This window comes from Impatiens glandulifera, chromosome 1, assembly GCF_907164915.1.
Source record: "Impatiens glandulifera chromosome 1, dImpGla2.1, whole genome shotgun sequence".
Taxonomy (NCBI): domain Eukaryota; kingdom Viridiplantae; phylum Streptophyta; class Magnoliopsida; order Ericales; family Balsaminaceae; genus Impatiens; species Impatiens glandulifera.
The window spans coordinates 95,170,244-95,182,981 of NC_061862.1; the positions used below are offsets into that span (position 1 = coordinate 95,170,244).

At 27.9% G+C, this 12,738-nt stretch overlaps 1 pseudogene; it reads left to right on the plus strand.

The window, feature by feature from the left end:
* Positions 1-2,737: 2,737 nt before the first annotated feature.
* On the plus strand, positions 2,738-4,808 carry LOC124936918 (annotated as a pseudogene).
* Positions 4,809-12,738: the final 7,930 nt, after the last annotated feature.

Consider the following 12,738-nt stretch of genomic DNA (forward strand, 5'->3'; position numbering starts at 1 on the left):
AATAACTTGTTTATTCTGATAACTCTCTTAAGAATATTTCTTTCATATTATGGGTATGGGGTGTTCAATATTTGGTCTAAATCGAATATCTGATCAAATTTGAATAAACTGAATTCGAATAAATCGAATTCGAATTTTTCAAATCGGTTTGATTTTCAAATTTTCTTAAAAAATAAAAATTCGAAGAACTCAAACCGAAAACTTAAATAATCTAAAAACCGAACTAATTAACACCCCTAACTTTAGTCATTGATGAAGGGCACTAATAATGCTCTATTAATTATTATTATATTTCAATAGTAATTTTTTCTTTCAAATAATTTTGTTAATATTATTATTTTCTTCGATAATTATATTCTCTGAATTTTATTTTCAGTTGTTGTTTTACCTTAGTAGTCAATATCTATATTTTTATTAGTCTTAATTCAATTATATGTAAATCTTTACTAGTTATTTAGTCAACACATTTTGTAATCCTTTCGTAATGATGAGTTTCTTTTCAGGTGTTATTTCATTCTAAATAACGACCACAAAGAGGTAATTATTGTTTATTTTAACTTAGAAATTGTGATTTTTATTTATCTATTATGCTATTATATTTATATATATATATATATATATATATATATATATATATATATAATTACTAGATCTAGATTAATGAGTGCTTTTAAAAAAAATAAAGGAAAATCTGAATCTTCCAAATCATAGTTGAATGATCATAAACTTTATCTTTATCCAGAATGGACATTATCTAAGCTTTTTTCACGAAGACTCTCTTGCCAGTTTTGACCTTTTTGAATTTCTCTAGTATAACATTTTTCCTAAAAGTCTTAATGACTATGTTTGGTTGTACCATCAAACTCTCTTTCACATTTATAAGTTTATCATTGAGAAATTGTACATCCTTCTTGATACATCTTCAACAATTAATATTCAACAATTATTATCGGACTACATATTCTTTTATTTTAATCTCCAAATATATTCACAACATATAGAAGTGTCATTATTTTGTGAAGAGTGGAGAGTATTGATAGTCTTTCGAAGTCATGAATGTCAAACCAAGTAGTCATAGAATTTGATGGCCATCACAATTCACCTATCAGTCCAAAAGTGCTCCAAGGATTCATCAAGATTCTTCCATGAACTAATTTTCTAGTCATTCTTCTTCTCTTAAGCTCTGAAACCAAATATTTTGAATTTTTTTAGTTTGACCAAAATGCTTACAACTACTAAAGACTAGACCAAGGCTCCTTCACTACATCATCATTAGTTATAAATACTGTTCATACAGTGAAATGCTCACTCAATTTGTATCTATCTGCCTTCATTTTAAAATTCAAGAAGCTCGGGCTTTCGTTTGCCAAAACTATCTTTGTTGTGTCCACCTTGAGTTGAGTTTTGCACTCAATTTGTATCTGCCTTCATTTTAAAATTCAAGAAGCTCGGGCTTTCGTTTGCCAAAACTATCTTTGTTGTGTCCACCTTGAGTTGAGTTTTGCATAAGAGAGGATCTAGAGACTAAAGTTGTGTATACATAATGTTGCATTGTGTTAAATATTTATCATTAGAGTTATAGAGTTATAAGACTTATAATAATATAAAAACTAACATAACTATAAACAAATCAATATATGGCTTGGTTGAAAAAACTAAACTTTTTAAGTATTGTTGTGTTTAATCATTTTTTTTAATTCATTTAAAAATTAATTTTGTTTTAGATATCTTAATGGGGTATTTATTTAAATGAAATAATATTATGAAATACACTTAATTATGTATATATTAACCAATGTAATTAAATTTATTCGTTAACTACATTATAGCTCTAAGCGTTTCCAAACATGCTCATAATTTCAAGTATATCTCTTTGTCTTCGACCAAGTAATTATGAAGAATATTTCAATCATATATATATATTTGTATGTAATAAAATTAGTCCTGATTAATTAGTATATGGAAAATCTTTAAATTGGATATGCACAATATTCCGTTGATTTGATTCTAGCAAAAACTAGTACTTCATCCAACCTTTTAAGCCTATACTATAGTTCAGTAAATTGACATCAATATAGACTCTTCAAATGTTATAATTGATTTCAATCAATAAAACCTCCAAACCATCTTTGGTAGAATTTGCACCACCCACCTAGAGCAGAATCCGCCCATGGTAAATTAATGTGTGGGCCACAGCACATGACAAATGTTGTCATGCATGAAGAAAATTAACTACGTGCATCCTTGCATGTCTCTGCATTTTCAATTCAATACGTGCATCCTTGCATGGCTCTGCATTTTCAGAAAAATATTAAAATATTTGTATCCATTGCATGGCTCTGCTTTTTTCAGAGCTTTTAGTGAGTCCAAATAATAACAACGTGGAGCTGACTAGACTCTTAAGATTTTAAAGGAAATGAAAAATCCTTAATTTGTTGTGTTAAGAGATGTTTTAGTATGTTAATTCTTTCTGGTGGGTCTTCCAAAATTAATATATGGGTTTTCTAAGTTTGCATTTTCTTGGGATTTAGTTAATCATGCAACTTTTGAGTCAGTTCTCTTTTTAATATTACCTATATATAATTAAAATGTTTAGTTTAATTTCATTTTAAATAGATTGAATGTTATAAAATTTATTTTGTATGTTTCTTCTTGCCCTCCCTACAAATACGAACACTCCATTCCTTCTTTCATCACCACTTCCTACTTTCATATCTCTCTCTTAACAAAAAAAAAAATGTCTTCGGGAATAGGCCTCTTTGTTCTACCAGATGACTCCTCCTCCACCTTGCTCAGCATCCAACTTTTCCTCTTTCTCGCTATCTTAACCGCTGTTTTCAGATTCTGGCTAGTCCCGGGTGGTCTTGCATGGGCTCTTTCCAAAGCAAAAACCGGTGCCCCCATTCCCGGACCATCTGGATTTCCCCTTATCGGACTCATTTTCACTTTCGGACTCATTTTCACTTTCATGAGTTCTTTGACTCATAGAAAACTTGCAAACCTTTCTCAGACCTTAAAGGCAGGTCCACTAATGGCCTTTTCGGTTGGGTTCACCCGTTTCGTTATTTCAAGTGATCCGGGTTCGGCTAAGGACATTCTCAGTAGTTCTGCCTTCGCTGATCGTCCCATTAAGGAATCCGCTTACGAGCTCTTGTTTAATCGGGCAATGGGATTTGCTCCCTTTGGAGAATACTGGAGAGAGCTAAGAAGGATTTCAGCTACTTACATGTTTAGCCCGAAGAAAATAGCTTGTGCTGAAGGATTCCGTAAGAACATCTGTCATCAGATGATCACACAAGTAAGAATACTCTTTTTATTTTTTATTTTTAAATGATAATGAGTATAAAAGACAATTAGTTATAAATGAGTGTATCTTTACGCAGGTAAAAACACAAATGGATCTAAAAGGGGATGTTGAGATCAAGCAAGTTCTTAACTATGGTTCATTGAATAACATGATGATGACTGTTTTTGGAAAGTATTATGATTTTGGTGAAAATTGGGGACGATTTGGAATTAGAGGGATTTGTTAGTGAAGGATACAAGTTACTAGGGACATTCAATTGGAGCGATCATTTCCCGATTCTAGGTTGGCTTGATGTTCAAGGTGTGAGAAGGAGAAGTAGGAAACTAGTTTCTAAGTGGATGGGTTTGTTAGAAAGATCATAGACGATCACAGCATGGTTACTGATCAGGACAATAATCATGGATACTTTGTTGATGTTCTTCTTGATCTTGAGAGAGAGAACAAGATCACCCGATCTGATATGGTCGTTGTTCTATGGGTAATGTTTTTTCTTATATCTTTTCAAAATTTTCTAATTTGTATTTTCTTACTTAGAATCCTCTTTCTTGACTTCACTAGCCAACCTTATTATCTACAAGATATGAAAAATATGTAGAAAGGAAAAATAGTTAGAACATTTTCGTAAATGAATGTACATGTTAAATTTTATTAAACAAAAAACTAATTTTATTTCATGTGTTACTTTTATCATGTCGGCCCTTAGTTTCCTGTGACTACTTTGTTTCTCATTTTAACAAATTATTAATTTCTTGAAAATATTTGTATTCTCATTTTTTAAAAGATATTTATTTCCTTGCTTCTATATATAAGTTTTTTGATTTACATAATAATAATTGATGATGAAAACATTTATATAAATACTCTTTATCAATGAATGCAGGAAATGATCTTCAGAGGAACAGATACTGTTGCAATTCTATTAGAATGGATTCTAGCAAGACTAGTTCTTCATCCAGACATTCAAGCCAAAGCTCTCGCCGAAATTGAAACAACTATTGGCTCTTCAAGGGCGGTAATGGAATCTGATATCCCAAACCTGCCATACCTCCAAGCCATCGTAAAAGAGACTCTAAGAATGCACCCTCCAGGCCCCCTCCTTTCATGGGCTCGTCTTGCAATCCACGACACACATGTTGGGCAGTACTTTGTCCCTGCAGGGACCACGGCCATGGTGAATATGTGGGCCATAGCACATGACAAAGGAATTTGGTCGGAGCCAGAAGAGTTCAGGCCAGAGAGATTCATTGAACAGGATGTGTCTGTCATGGGGTCTGACATGAGGCTCGCCCCTTTTGGTTCAGGAAGGAGGGTATGTCCCGGGAAAACTATGGGTCTAGTTACCGTTCATATTTGGTTGGCTGTGCTTCTTCAGAACTTTGAGTGGACCTCTAAGGATGATGTGGATTTGACTGAGGTTCTCAAGATGTCCATGGAAATGAAGAATCCCTTGGTGTGTAAAGCTGTTGCAAGGGTTTTTTGAGCATGCTTGTTGGCTCCTTCTGAAGAGAACTCCTAAACTATGTTATGTTGTTTGTGTTTGTTTGATGCATGTTTTCTATGTTTGTGTTTGTTATGTTTTTCAAAAACTATGTTATGTTGTTGTGTTTGTTGATGCTTGTTTTCTAACCTTGTGTTTTCTATGTTTTTCAAAAACTATGTTATGTTTTTGTGTTTGTTTAATGCATGTTTCTAAGTTTGTGTTTTCTATGTTTTTCAATTTGTGTGTTTTGTTTTATAAAATCTCATATCTGATAACTTTAACTTTATGAGATAAACTATAAATCAATAATCCGTTTATTAGAAAAACTTGAAATAATACGTATAAAATTATTATTTTAAACCAAAATGTTCTTGACCTTATCATCACATCTAAACTCGTCTCACTCTACAAAATAGATACATAATCAAATATTAGATTCATGTAGAAGTTTGTTACCTTTAATATCGAACTAATTCTTAAATTTTATGTCATTTTTCTTTTTCTTTATGTTTCTTTGGTATTGATAGAAAAAACACTTAGAAGATTATCTTATATTTAGTGGATAAAGAATTTAATTTGGCAATTTTCATATATTATTTTATTTTTTAATTTTATTTCATTAGTAGTTAAATATATTTATTCACCATCCTACTTAATCAATCTCCCTATTTTGTTTTATTTTTTTTATTTAACACAAATAATTGATAAATTAATTAATCAACCATTTATTTTTATTTTTGTTATAAAATATTTTGAAGGAACTATATGATTGATTTAAAAAGTTTATTGTAAGGTGAAACATAAAATAATTATAACAACTTAATTATCAAACTTCCAAGTTAAGCCTCAGTATCACACACATGATTAATAAATAAATTAATCGATCATTCATTTTTATGTGTGTTATAAAATATTTTGAAGAAATTCTATGGTTATTCAAATGGTTCATTATAAATCGTTATATAAAATATTTTGATAACTTGATTATCAAACTTTCATATTGAATCCCAATATTTTTTATAAACAAGATATGAATATATACGGACCCTTATGCTTGTATATATGATGAAAACTTTATAGTTAAAGTGTGAGATAGTGTCTTATAAATAATTTTAGAAAGATTTTTCGCATTATTATACTTTTCTGATAATATCATAAATATAAAAAAAAATTATTTTTCTTATGAAAATAAGAAATAGATGATTAGATTGCTCTCACCGTTCATAAAGAAAACATTACCTTAAATATTAATTTATAAAGATAAAGATGGTTCCTCTTTTCTTAAGCATAATTAATGTTCATCAATCCCATAATCATAAATATTATTTTTTTATACTTTATAATTTTAATCTTTAGTTCCGAAATGTCGCATTTAATATTAAATATATTTTAAATTTAATAAAAATATGTATTACATTAATTATTAATCTGAAAACATATCATGATTACCCATGTAAATCATGTTTAACAATAAATTTATTGACAAAAAAATGCATTAAGATTAAATTTTGTATTAAATCAATTTTATTTATTTAACAAAATCATTTTTTAATAATAATTCTAACGACAAATATTTGCATTTGACTTAAATTCTTATTCAATTAAATTAATTAACAAAACCATATCATATCATAAATTTAGTGATAAAGAATTTACATGTGGGAAAAATTCTCATTCAATAATATTTATTTAACAAAATCATATTTTAATCAAAATAACAGCAAATTAATGCGAAGTTTGTTATATTTAATATTGAACAATTTCTTAAACTTTATGTATCTCTTTATGTTTCTCTTGTATTGATAAAAATAAACTTAGATTTTCTTATATTTAATCGATAAAGAATTTAATTTGTCAATTTTTATATATTTTATTCTATTCATTAATTTTATTTAATGAGTAGTCAAATAAGTTTGTTCACAATCCTACATAATCAACCTCCCTATTTTTATTTTATTTATTTATTTATTTTTGTAAAATATTTTAAAGTAACTGTATAATTGATTTAAAAAGTTCATTGTATAGTGAAACATAAAATAATTTTAACAAATTAATTATAAAACTTTAAAATTAAGTCTTAATATCTTTATGCACATGATATGATCATGTATGCCTCTTATCTAATTAAGTTTAACATATATCTTTCTTTTTATTTATTTTACCCACATAATTAATAAATTAATTAATCAATCATTTATCTTTATATGTGTTATAAAATATTTTGAAGAGATGTATGGTTATTCAAATGGTTCATTATAAATAGTTACATAAAATATTTTGATAACTTAATTATCAAACTTTCATATTGAATCCCAAAATATTCTTTATACACATGATAGACATATGTATTGCTTCTTATGCTTGTAGGATGAAAACTTTATAATTAAAGTGTGATATGGAGTCTAACAAATAATTTTTAAAGATTTTTTGCATCATTATACTTTTCCGAAAAACCCACAAATATTATAAAAAAATATTTTTTATTATTAACCTAACAGAAAGACGATTAGATTGCTAGTTTATGAAGATAAAAGATGGTTTCTCATTCCTTATCATAATCAATGTTCATCAATCCCATAATCTTAAATAATCTTTCTTTCCTATTTTATAATTTTAATCTTTTAGTTCGAAAATATCGTATTTAGTATCAAATATATTCACAAATTGAATAAAAATAGGAATGTTTATTACATTAATTAAGACCCTAAAAATACAATAGCATGATAACCAATATAAATCATGTTTAATAATAAATTTATTGACAAAAACATGAATTATGATTAAAGTTGTATTAAACCACATTAATTTATACAACAAAATCATGTTTTAATAATAATTCTAAAGAGAAATACTTGCATTTGACCTAAATTCTTATTCAATTAAAATTAATTAACAAAATCATATCTTAACATAAATTTAGTGATAAAGAATTTACATGTGGACAAAATTCTCATTCAATAAGAATTATTTAACAAAATCATACTTTAATAATAAATCTAACGACAAATTAATGCGAAGTCATAACACACTATTAACTTCTTGAACATATTTTCATTCTTATTTTCATATATATATATATATATATATATAAATATATATCTTTGCTTTTGTATCTATGTTTTTGATTTACTTCATCATTAATGTTTAAGTCTTTCCACCCATAACACTCATATTTTTTATATAGAGCAATCAATCTTCAAATCAAATGATAAATAAATTTAAAAAAAAAAAAAGCTAGTTATTAGTTGTTAATTTTCCATTGATGTTAGTAATATCGCAATGGAAGAAAAAATGGAAGCCGTGAAGGCACAATACAAGTCATTTCATCTTTTTGATGCATCGCATTCTAATTTAGGTAATATTTTTATGTTAAATTGTTTAATATTTATATATATTAATTCGAAGTACAATATTTTTGTCATTAAACTTGTAAATAGTATTAAGATAATATAGATAAGGAAGAAGACTAAACATGTATTCTGTATAACTATATTCTTGTATTTGATTTGTGTAATGCTTAAAATCGACCTTTTTTTTAAAAAAAAAATTCTCTATCGAACTCTTAGATCGAGGTCCGTTAGTACATTACCTTACTCTTGGATCTCGAGTGGGATATGAATGATTTGCATCCATTAATTTAATATGGAATGACTAAATTTGGATTAGAATACTATGAAGATAATTTAATCCCAAGAAGTCGGGGTACTTTTCTATAAGTTATCATAATAGAGTTGTATATATATTGTATTATAATTGGGTCATGTGTGAGGCCACGCTAATTGTTATATTAAATAAAATGAAATGATAATTCATTATTAATATATGATAAATTATTAATATCAAATAATATTATTTATTTATGAATTAAAGTTATATTTAATTAAACGAATTTAATTATAGAATTAAGATTTACAAATCTTTTATTTATTTATAAAATAAATAATATATAATTAAATGTGTTAATTATGTACTTAATATTTTAAAGAATATATTTTTTATTTATGAAATAAATTATTATATATATAATTAAAAAGTTAATTTAGAGAAAAGTTATGATTTTTGTATCTTCTCTTCTTAAATATTTATTTAAGCTTATTTATATGATAGATAGATAATAACATTTTTAGTGTAAAAAATAATTAATTTCTAAAAGTTATTAACTTAGATATACACTATACATTTCTTTCTCGAAGTTTTTGGGAGAGAACACAAATATTACTTTATTTAAATAATTATGAGTTAAGACTATAATTAATTTACATGAGATAATCTATCTTTTCAACAAAGCAATATTGAGATTGTACGTGTGAAAGTGTGAGTGTGAAAGTGTGAGGTTACAGGATGAAAGGTCGATTGAGATTGATAATTGGTTTACCAATGAATAAGATGTCAGTGACATTGTAATTGATGGTTAGTTTTACTGAGCGATAAGAGGTCGATTAAGGTTGTCTGCTGAGAGATAAGAGATGTGTGCGTATGTGTGATTGGGATTGACGGTTTGATTTGTCAAGAGATAAGAGTCGTATGAAATTGTGACGTCATACTATGAAGAGGTTCATTGAGATTGGTGGTTGGTTTGGTGAGAGATAAGAAGCGCGTGGAAATAATTATGTCATGAGATGAGAGGTCAATTAAAATTGGTAGTTGGTTTGCCGAGGGATAAGAGGTTGGTAACAAAGAATCGTAAAGTCACGAAATTAAAGGTTAAGTGTGGTTGATAGTTGGTTTGTCGAGGGATTAAAAACATGTAAAATTATGAGGTCACGAAAAGAGAGGTCGATGAGATTAGTGGTTTGTTTTCCAAGCGATAAAAGGTCATTAAGATTGAGATTGTTGTTTGGATTGCTGAGAGATAAGAAATCGGTAAAACAATGATCGAAAGATCACGAGATTAGAGGTCGATTGTGATTGGTGGTTAAAAATATATGTAAATGAGATGTTGATGGACCGAAGTGTGAGGTCATAATACTAGAGATCGACTGAGATTGGTGGTTGATTTTTTGAGAAATAAGAGGCGTCTGAATGTGTGAGGTCACGAGATTAATATGTCAATTGGGATTTTGATGGTTGGTTTGTCGAAGGATAAAAGACATGTGAAAGTGTGTGAGGTCATAATATTAGAAATAAGAGTTGTCCATTGGGAAAAAGAATATCGGTAGTTAAATGTGTGACTGAGACGGGTGGTTGACCGGAGTGTGAAAGTGAGGTCATAAGATTAAAGGTCGATTGGATTAGTGGTTGGTTTGCAAAAGTGAGGATAAAGAGGTCGTGGTAATGATATGAGATGGTTGAGGTACAAAATACTCGAAGTGAGGTCACAAGATTAGTATCAGATGTTCATTGGAGAACAAAAAATATCGGTGGTTAAATATATGAATGAATTTGTTGGTTTACCGAAAAAGTGAGGGTAAAGAAGTTGGTGATACGATGAGATGGTTGGTTTGATAAAAGTGATGGTAAAAGATATTGGTATTGTTGAAATATTGAGTGCAATAGTGAGGTCACAAGATTAGTAATATGAGAGCTCTATTAGTTATAAATGATATTGTTGGTTAACCAAGTAAAGAGAGTAAGAGGTTGGTGCTGATGAAAAAAAATTTAAATGAATGTCTTCTTACCAAATTTATTATCCTTTTTTTATTATGAATGACACAAACAACGATGATTGAGAGGAGGAAGATGTTCACTAGGTTGTCTCAACAATTGAAGCCCCTCATGTACAGACTTATAGATGTTGACGACGAAGAGGATAATGAAGACGATGAAAATTGTTATAATATAAAGATAATATACTTGTAAGATATTACACAAATAATAAGTTGTGATAATATCAATATTATATTATTATATTAGTTTCCTTATATATCTAATCTATTGTCTATATAATAGACCTATTTATTTAACTCAAAATATATCATTCAATACAATATTCTACTCTTTATTCTAACATAGTATAAGAGCCTAATTTTATTGTTGAGCTACAAAATCTACCATTCCGCTATCTCCATCAATGATTACTTTAGCTAAAAGTGTTCAATATTTGGTATGAACCAAATATCCGACAGAATTTGAATTCACCAAATTCGAAAAAATCGAATTTGAATTTTATTTTTTATTTTTATTTTCGAATAGAATTTTAAACCTATTCGAATTTAATTAGGTTTCGATTTGGTTTTTGAGTTGAGATTTAAGCTCGAAAACTAAATCGAAAACTAAATTTATTTTTTATGATTTATTTTAATTATATATTTACTACATATTATATAATTTATTATATATTATTAAAAATTATATATTTTTTTATTAATTAATTTAGGTCATCCGCTAGTCCTCCATAATCTCTAAAACTCTAATCCCTCACTTCCAACCGTCCACTTTTGAGTCTTGACCTATCTCTCTTTCTTCTTGTCGAAAACACTTACCATCATCATAAACACCTCTCCACTATCATATCTGGTGGTCGTCAACATTGTTTTACTTTTACTTACGTCGTTCATCTGCCGAACATTGACGGTCAATCACTAAGCATAGTTTAAATGATTTATATTTTTTTTATAATTTTAGTAGATAAGATATCAAATAACTTGTTTATTCTGATAACTCTCTTAAGAATATTTCTTTCATATTATGGGTATGGGGTGTTCAATATTTGGTCTAAATCGAATATCTGATCAAATTTGAATAAACTGAATTCGAATAAACCGAATTCGAATTTTTCAAATCGGTTTGATTTTCAAATTTTCTTAAAAAATAAAAATTCGAAGAACTCAAACCGAAAACTTAAATAATCTAAAAACCGAACTAATTAACACCCCTAACTTTAGTCATTGATGAAGGGCACTAATAATGCTCTATTAATTATTATTATATTTCAATAGTAATTTTTTCTTTCAAATAATTTTGTTAATATTATTATTTTCTTCGATAATTATATTCTCTGAATTTTATTTTCAGTTGTTGTTTTACCTTAGTAGTCAATATCTATATTTTTATTAGTCTTAATTCAATTATATGTAAATCTTTACTAGTTATTTAGTCAACACATTTTGTAATCCTTTCGTAATGATGAGTTTCTTTTCAGGTGTTATTTCATTCTAAATAACGACCACAAAGAGGTAATTATGTTTATTTTAACTTAGAAATTGTGATTTTTATTTATCTATTATGCTATTATATTTATATATATATATATATATAATTACTAGATCTAGATTAATGAGTGCTTTTAAAAAAATAAAGGAAAATCTGAATCTTCCAAATCATAGTTGAATGATCATAAACTTTATCTTATCCAGAATGGACATTATCTAAGCTTTTTTCACGAAGACTCTCTTGCCAGTTTTGACATTTTTGAATTTCTCTAGTATAACATTTTTCCTAAAAGTCTTAATGACTATGTTTGGTTGTACCATCAAACTCTCTTTCACATTTATAAGTTTATCATTGAGAAATTGTACATCCTTCTTGATACATCTTCAACAATTAATATTCAACAATTATTATCGGACTACATGTTCTTTTATTTTAATCTCCAAATATATTCACAACATATAGAAGTGTCATTATTTTGTGAAGAGTGGAGAGTATTGATAGTCTTTCGAAGTCATGAATGTCAAACCAAGTAGTCATAGAATTAGATGGCCATCACAATTCACCTATCAGTCCAAAAGTGCTCCAAGGATTCATCAAGATTCTTCCATGAACTAATTTTCTAGTCATTCTTCTTCTCTTAAGCTCTGAAACCAAAATTTTTGAATTTTTTAGTTTGACCAAAATGCTTACAACTACTAAAGACTAGACCAAGGCTCCTTCACTACATCATCATTAGTTATAAATACTGTTCATACAGTGAAATGCTCACTCAATTTGTATCTATCTGCCTTCATTTTAAAATTCAAGAAGCTCGGGCTTTCGTTTGCCAAAACTATCTTTGTTGTGTCCACCTTGAGTT